Raw genomic sequence first — 9,123 nt, 5'->3', positions numbered from 1 at the left:
CCCCATAATGTTTCAACTCATCAGAATCATCAGATATAACTCCACAAAACCCAGCAAGAGGAGGCTTAAGAGGATAAGATACTTCATCATCTACCTTAGCAAGCACCACTCTTTGAGTATCAAAGTCCATCCTTGCTCCTGTGGTGTTCAGAAATGGAGTTCCAAGCAAAAGAGGTAGCTCTTTTGTCTTCTTCATCTTCATAACTACAAAATCTGTTGGAACTGTGCATTCACCAATTTTCAATGGGTAGTCTTCAAGGATTCCATATGGTTTCTTTGAGGATGAATCTCCAAAGGTGATTGACATGGGGTGATGCTTAAGACTCTTGATCCCTAGTCTTTCCACCATGTCTAAAGACATTACACTGATGCTTGATCCAGAATCACACAAAGCATTGTCCACTTTCAAATTTCCAAGAGAGCATGAGATGGAGAACTTTCCTGGATTGCCTAGCTTGGGAATAGATTTGGGTTTCACCCTTGTTGAGCCAGTGCTAGAGACTCCATCAGATGTCCTTCCTTGAACCATTCTCTGATCCTTTCCTTCAGCAATCTCAGAATCATTCTTTTTCATATCAAAACAAGCTGTCTCCCCACCTTCTTTCTCAATGTCCTCATTGAGATCACAGAACAGGAACTCAAACTCATCTATGATGGCGTCCTCATCATCTTTTGTCAGGCATTTGTCACTTGAGACATTGCCATGGAGAAGGTCCTCAATTTCTTGGACAGCAGCATGATTCTCATCATTTGAGAGGATTGCATTGCAGTATTCTGTTTGATGTGCAATTGATGTCCCTGGTAAAGATCTTTGAGCTTGAGAACTGCAGTGGCCCTTGTTGTTCTCTAGAGTCTTGACTTTGGAAGCCAAGGTTGAAAGTTGAGTTAGAAGATCAGAATAAGTGCAGTCCACCTTGTTGTTAATCTCTGCCATTTTCTTGTTGAAGTCTATGGCACCACTTGCTTGACCTTTGAGGATTTGCTGGAGCAGGTTCTGCACTTCTTGATCCTTATTCTCTGAGTTATGTTGGAGACTTTGTTGTTGGGGAGAGACAAAACCTTGTTGTTGAGTGTTTTGAGGATATAAGTTCTGGTTTGGGGGATTCTTGTAGTAGGTAAAGCCCTTTTGGTAACCTTGGTGGCCACCTACAAAGTTCACCTCAGCTGTGATGTCTTCCCTTTGAAATGTGTCTTGAAACACATGATTCACATCTCTAACAAAGTTGGCTGACTGATGAGAAGCTAAAAGAAGTGTGTCTAGCTTCTCATTGAGAGACTTGATGTCTTTCCTTGTCCTTTCCTCTTCAGCACTCACAGCTCCTCTTGAATTCCTTTCAAAGTCTGATCCATAAAGCTCATCACTCTGAGCTACATTCTCCACTAGGGTCATGGCATCATTGACTTCCTTGGTCATGAAATTACCATTTGAAGCTGTGTCCAAGAGAAGTCTGACCTCTGGTAAAGTACCTCTGTAGAATGTACTTAGCAGCTGACAATCTGAGAATCCATGGTGAGGGCATTGCATGGTATACCCTCTAAATCTTTCCCAAGCCTCACAAAATGATTCATGGTTCTTCTGAATGAAACTTGAGATTTCATTTCTTAACCTTGCTGTTCTTGATGAAGAGAAGAACTTGGTTAGAAATGCTCTTTTGCATTGCTCCCAAGTTGTGACTGATCCTTGAGGTAGAGACTTTTCCCACTGATGAGCTTTGTCTCCTAGAGAAAAAGGAAATAGCCTCAACTTGAAACTGTCCTCACTCACTCCATTCATCTTAGTTAGATCACAAACTCTATCAAAGTTGTCAATGTGATCTAATGGGTCTTCTAATGCCAAGCCATGGAACCTGTTTGATTGCACCATGTTGATCAGGCCAGATTTGATCTCAAAATCGTTTTCAGGTGTTGGGGCTTGAATCCCATGTCTTTGACCCTGAGCATTGGCCTCATCACCAGCTCCCACAACTTGTCTTGGACGTGGAGGCGGTGGCTCTTCTTGATTCTGGTGGTTTCCATTACCACCATGAGCCTGTTGCCCTTGATCCATACCCAACCTCGCAATGTGCTCAGCTCTTTCTCGTTGTCTCCTTGCTTGACTTCTGGTGTTCATACACCTGAAAACAAAGACAGCACTTGAAAGGTAATCAGTAAAACAAAAGAAAATGACTTGATCTCAAGAAGATCCAAAGTCCTAATGCTAGAATGAACTCTCCAATTGGCAACGGCGCCAAATTGATAGTAGGAATTTTTCAATCCTTGATCAATTCCTCAACTACTCATGTCATTGTAACACTTGAGGTATCAATCCAAATGGAGAGATTCTAGACACTAGAACTATGAGGATCAATTCTTAATCCAAGTCTAATAAGCAGATGAGTTGGTAACCAAGATTATCTAAAAGCATATAACAAAACAAGCAAGAACAAACAGTAATTAAGAATTAAACAAGCAAGAGAAACTAAACAAACACTCAAATTCAAATAAAAAGAAAGCTAAACCTCTAGATGTGATCATTGATTAGGGTGCTTTAAATGTGAATTCATGATGCTAAGCAAACAATGCAACACTTGCAAATCTTTAGTCTAGACTTCCAATTCAGATTAATTCATTCTCATGACAGAAATCCCTTTGTTAATTACCAATTCAAGACTAATTTCCATTAGTGAATAAGCAATTAACAAGCATAAGGTTCCAAGTCTAACATGACCAGACAGCCTCTTTGTGCATCAAAATAAGAGCTAAGAAAGACTGAATCTTATACAGAAAGATAAAGCAAGCATCACATGATCTCAAATTCCAATTAACTTAGAACTCTAATCTAGATTAATCCTCTCATGAAGGCACTAACCTCTACACTAATCCATTTTCAAACCAAATCATCATTTGTGAAATATGAATCAATGAGCATTAAGAAACAGTTCTAATATGCCATTCATGCATTTAACAATCATTCCCATGACATTAATGCATAAACCCTTAGTTAGCTTTCATTCAGGCATTTCATCAAACACTTTTGGTGCATGAAAAACCCAGATTCTAGACCCAAGTGATGTGCAAGGATCTAGCATTAGGATCAGCTAACTAAGGAAAGGAGAAGAGAATCTAAGCTTAAACAATCATTAATCTACATCTAAGCACCCTAATCTACACACCTAGAAGCTTAAAAGATGACTACTCACTAATCATGAAGAACACATCTAATCTTTTGCAAGAGATGATGTTAATCATGATTAGAAGCAGAAATGAGATGATGAGATGATGAGAAACAGACTTAGATTGATTAAATCCTTGAGATCTCTCTTAATCAAAAACGTTTTTACACTAAAAAGGAAAGAAAACTAGAGAGAAACTAAGAGAGAAGATGATCCTCTTGGGTTTTCTCCCAAAAAACTATATATACCTAGTGCTAATGGACCGGGTCAGCCCAGGACAAACTGGGTACTGACCCGGCTCAGTTGGGTCAAGTGGAAATCCTGCGGGTCAGTCCAGTATGTCCCAGGTCGCACACCTAAGTCGCAGTAGATGAAGACTTGTCTTGTGAAGCCTGAATCGCCTTGTCTTAGCCGCACGCCTAAGTAGGAGTGTTTTGCGAGTGTTGCTGCGGCTTGGTCTCCTTCCTCTCCAACTCGCAGGGATAAGGCGGTTTCTGGGGAATGTACAAACTGTGCGGGTTGGTCTCTATTGCACCTAGGTCGCAGGCTCAAGTCGGAGTGATTTGCGAGTGTTGCTGCGGCTTGGTCTCCTTCCTCTCCAACTCGCAGCATCCAGAGCAGCTTAGACCACTTCGCATTCCGGAGAGTGTAACTCCTATGAGACTTGTCCGAATTGAATGATTTCGGTTGCAGAAGACAGAGGACTCATTTATCTCCAACTTTGGTGAAGAAAGCTTCGGTGCTTGGGAAGTGTAAGGCTTCCTGGAGGGCACATCTTTGCAGTGCATGTACACGACCAGAGAGAGGCGTCTAGACATGTGTCCATTCCGGAGACTGTATCTTTCTGCTCATAGATCCGAATTGAATGCTCTTGGACGTTCTGGAAAGAAGACTCAAATGTCTATGGTTCTCATGAAGGGCCCGGAAACTAAATCGGCCTGGAAGTGCACCGTCCTTCGCATCCTTTAGAACTGATCTGCTCGGTCCGGAATACCTGCGAGACTGGGGTTCCTTCCGACAAGCTTATCTCTCTGCTCACGCGTCCGAATTCCACGATTCTACTTGCTAAGAGACCGTGATGCAATGCGCTCCAACTTCTATGAAGCACCCGCCGTCTGAATCGGACCGGAAGGCTCCCCGGACAGGCGATCATTCAGGGGTATCGGATTGCTCCGGAATGAGTGCGAGACCTGTTCGTCTTCCGATTACCATATCTTTCAGTTCTGTGGTCCAAATGCCTTGATTCCAACTGTTATGAACTCTTGACTCAATTATATCCAACCTTTATGAAGACTCCGATAGCTGAATCTGACCGGAAGGTTCCCTGGACGGGCGATTTCGGAAACGTGTCTGCACCCGGAGATTTTGGCCGAGAGACTTGACCGCGGTACGTGTTTTTGGCCGAGAAAGCTACCCACGGGAAGGATTTTGGCCGAGAACCTTCGACCTTCAGTACACCATTTTGCCGAGAAACCCAAAATTGTTCCTTTTCACCATATTTGATCATTCCAACTCTATTTCTTCATCTGAATCATATCCTCCACTCCAAATTGGCTCCAAAAGCACCTGTTTAACACTCCAAAACATGGAAAACTCTCTTGGACCTAATGAAATCTCCTAAGTCCTAAAACAATGCCTAAAGACCTAAAATGCATGAGATAAGACATGATTTGGACTAAAACATGTACACTAAATGATGCAATTTATGAATATATCAACCCTATCACTGCAAGCTTCAGAATTACTCCTACAACAAATGTGTTAATTACATCATTGAAGTCCTCGTATCCTAATCCCTCCCTTAGTTTTGCAAAATCGGTTAAGTGGTAACCGTAATTTGAACTATGGATCTGCAAGGGAGACTTTCCTTGCGGATACATTCTGGATGGATACTCCTTCGACTAGCCTGATGTAGCCATCTCTGCGAACCTGTAACATAAAATATGTGTGAGTTATGCAAGGCCATCAAGTCTACCATAATCACAAAATAAATCTGCCATACTAAATAATATGTCTACAATATGTCTACCATAATAAAACTAAGTCTGCCATACTACAATAACAATATGTCTACCATAATAAAACTAAGTCTACCAAACCACATAAAAATCTACCATACAACGCAAGTCGTACAAAACAAGTCTTCCGTAAATAAACAAACACTTACTTAATCTACCAGATTAAACATCAAATCTACCACCTCATGAACATTATGCTTTTACAAATGATTATATTTTTATGTACAGCTCACCGGAAATTTCTTCGTTTTTGCCGGAACTTCTATCTCTCAACCAAAACCAACTATTTCGAAGGATTCCTGCAACAATCAAAAATTAAGGTTCAGTTCTAAAGCAAAAATTAGGGTTTACTTTAGCCGCTGCGACAACTTTCTTCCATGCCAAGACGAATCGACACATAACCTTTCGGCATCAACCCCCGATGGAGGCTATATCCACTTCCCGTCACCCATTTGACTCTTTGCGGCGGCTCTTTCCACTTCGCATCGCCACTCGCCATGGAAACTCCCCGAAGAAAATCGAAAAATCAAAACTCATCAGGGAATATTAAAAGTAGGGTTACAGGGTTGCTTACCGGAATCATTGGCCATTGAGAAGAAAGATTATATCTTCGTCCCTGAAACTCGCTGCAGTTTTTTCGGACACTCGCTGGAAATGGTAATTTAGTTCTTCGCCTTCGTCAGCATTTTAGGGTCTGGGAAGAAGAAACTTTCCTAATATTTGTAAATGGAAGAGTTTAGAACTCTTTATGATTTTTCATTTTATTTTCTCTATTTTCTTTCTTTTTCGTTTTTATTATATTATTATCGATTTTACAATTTTAGAGAAAAAAATATAATCAATGACATTTCCGTTATTAACAAAAAAAAAACCACTTGAAAGTCTTTAACCAACATTTCAAGGTTAGTTTAGTTTGAAAAGTTGGGAAGAGGTTATTCTAGTAAAACATGGACTTTTGAAGGTTATTCTAGTGAATTTTCTCTAAAATATTTGGTCAATTAAATTTTATGTGGTACATTAAAGTTTATTTTTAAAATTACCATACAATCCATAATACATCAGTAATAATCAATTCCAATACACATCCACAATTATAACCATAAACTTAAAAAAAAACTGTTGTGGAAATTACTTCGATATTCGCCGATCGAGTTCCGATCAATGTTCGACGATCAACACCGGTTTACGATTTGATCGTAATCAATAAAAGAAACATTGAAGAAAATAAACGGCACGAGAAAATTACATGTTCCTGCCAAATCGGCGGCAGCCTACTCACGCCGGAATCGTCTCCCAGAGAAATCCATTACTACTAGAGAAGAGTTACAGAATACACACCGATTAAACTCTCGTTACAAATCACACCTCTCTCTCACTAGAAAATGATTACAAGACTTAATCAACAATTCCATCTCTCTTAATCTGCTTAGACATTTCGAGCTTAGCTCTTATCCACACCAAGCACACGCTGTGAGTTGTTAGCCGTTAACCACTACAAGAAAACAATCGTTTTCCAACGGTCCATTACGACGGTTTTTAAATCGTCGCAAATTTACAACGATTTTATGACGATCTAACGTCTAATTTAAAAACCGTCGTAAAACCGTCGTATAAAAAAATCGTCGTAAACTCGACGTACAATTTACGACGAATTACGACGATTATACATTGATAACGAGAGATTTGTTAGTAAATGTAAAATCGTCGTAAATTCGTCGCAAAATTACGACGAATATACGACGACTACATTTCGATGTACATATTACGACGATTTTACGTCGAAAAAGGAGTTAGGTGAAAAACATTTAAAACATGTTTACCTAACAATTGTAGATGAAAAATTTTATCGCAAAATCGTCGTAAACTCGTCGTAATATTATTGTTGAATGTAAAACCGTCGTAAAAAGTCGTCGTAAAAACGTTGTAAAGCCCGAAATTTTCCTATAAATAGATCTTCATTCCTTCATTCAATCACAACACATCATCATTCAAACATAAGAGCATCTTCATCTTGGAGACCCATTGTAGGTCTCTTAAATTTTAGTATAGTGTTGTAAATCCTTATATATTGGGTTGTCCATTGCCGGAAACCCGAATTAAGAGTTATATTACTTTGAAAAAAAGAAGTAATAATATTATAAGGTTAATTTACTCTATTCACGTGGCTAGACGTGACACAAGAGACCATCTCCTTTATTGTCTAATCAATAAAAAGAGATAGTATTGTGAGTTTATTTTCAAGATGTCTATATACGAGCTAAGAAGTTGGATGTATATGCGTAAAGATTCAGATGGGGCATTGACAGAAGAGTTCAAGAACGGGTTAGAAATATTTATGTATCAGGCTACAAATATGGAGAGAACGAAAGATAGTGGGAAGATGTTTTGTCCTTGTTTGAAATGCAAGAATACGAGGTATACACTAACCAAAACCGTGTGGACGCATTTATTAAATAGAGGGTTTATGCCGCAATATTTTGTTTGGTATCTACATGGAGAAGGATATGGCAGTAATACTGGGAATGCTGGTAGTAGTAGTAATTATCAAAGTCATGTTGATATTGATGAATCGAATTATGGTCATCAGCCTAATCAGTATCAATATGACCAAAGTGTAGATCATGATAGGATGCACGAAATGGTGACTGATGCATTTCATGAAACGCATACGGGTAATGCTGTTGAGGAACCTAATGTAGATGCCAAACAATTTTATGATTTGTTAGACAATGCTAATCAGCCAATCTACGAAGGATGTAGAGAAGGCTTGTCTAAATTATCGTTGGCAGCTAGGATGATGTCAATTAAAACAGATCATAACCTGGCTGAGGTTAGCATGGATGATTGGACTGATCTTCTGAAGGAGTATCTACCGGAGGATAACTTGGCAGCGGGAACATACTATGAAATTCGGAAGTTGATTTTTAGTCTTGGTCTACCTTCTGAGATGATAGATGTATGTGTTGACAATTGTATGATTTTTTGGAAAGATGATGATCAGCTGGAGGAATGTCGATTTTGCCAAAAACCAAGATACAGACCGCAAACTGGTGGGCGTAAAAGGATACCGTACCAACGTATGTGGTATCTCCCTATAACTGATAGGTTAAAACGGCTTTATCAATCTGAAAGGACAGCTGCATCAATGAGATGGCATGCGGAACATACACAAGTAGATGGAGAACTTGTTCATCCATCAGATGCAAAGGCATGGAAACACTTCAATATGGTATACCCAGATTTTGCTAAGTTCAAACGGAATGTCTATCTTGGTCTGTGCACTGATGGTTTTAGTCCATTTGGTATGTCTGGTAGACAATATTCATTATGGCCAGTAATCCTAACTCCTTATAACCTTCCTCCAGATTTGTGCATGCAAAGGGAATTTCTTTTCCTAAGTATTTTGGTTCCAGGTCCAAATCATCTGAAGCGAGCTCTCGATGTATTTCTTCAGCCACTCATACATAAGTTGAATCAGTTATGGTATACTGGCGTTCGTACATATGACTGTTCTACGAGGAAAAATTTTACTATGCGGGCTGTGCTAATGTGGACAATAAGCGATTTCCCCGCTTATGGTATGCTATCAGGATGGACTACACATGGGAGGCTATCTTGTCCTTATTGTCTTCATCGAACTGATGCGTTTCAGCTAAAACATGGTAGAAAAACTTGTTGGTTTGATTGTCATCGGAGGTTTTTACCGGATAACCATCCATATCGGAGGAACAAAAAGTTATTTATGAAGAACAAAAGTGTACATGTCCCTCCACCCGTTAATTTAACAGGAGCTGATATACAGGCGCAAATCGATCATTGGAGGGCAGAAGAAACAGTAACTCGTGGGGGAAACTGGCACACTCCTGCAAATATGCCTGAAGGTTATGGAGTTCATCATAATTGGCACAAGAAAAGTATCTTTTGGCAACTACCTTATTGGAAAGATCATCTGC

At 39.6% G+C, this 9,123-nt stretch overlaps 1 non-coding gene across 1 annotated transcript; it reads left to right on the top strand.

Annotated features, from left to right (window-relative positions):
* The first annotated feature begins 1,502 nt into the window (after positions 1-1,502).
* LOC112089428 lies at positions 1,503-1,609 on the top strand. The gene has a single exon (XR_002901066.1). It is a non-coding gene; the product is annotated as a small nucleolar RNA R71 (small nucleolar RNA).
* The last annotated feature ends 7,514 nt before the right edge of the window (positions 1,610-9,123 follow it).

The sequence above is a fragment of the Eutrema salsugineum genome, unplaced genomic scaffold (genome assembly GCF_000478725.1).
Source record: "Eutrema salsugineum unplaced genomic scaffold, Eutsalg1_0 scaffold_12, whole genome shotgun sequence".
Classification (NCBI taxonomy): Eukaryota; Viridiplantae; Streptophyta; class Magnoliopsida; order Brassicales; family Brassicaceae; genus Eutrema; species Eutrema salsugineum.
This window is presented reverse-complemented; position numbering and strand designations above follow the sequence as displayed.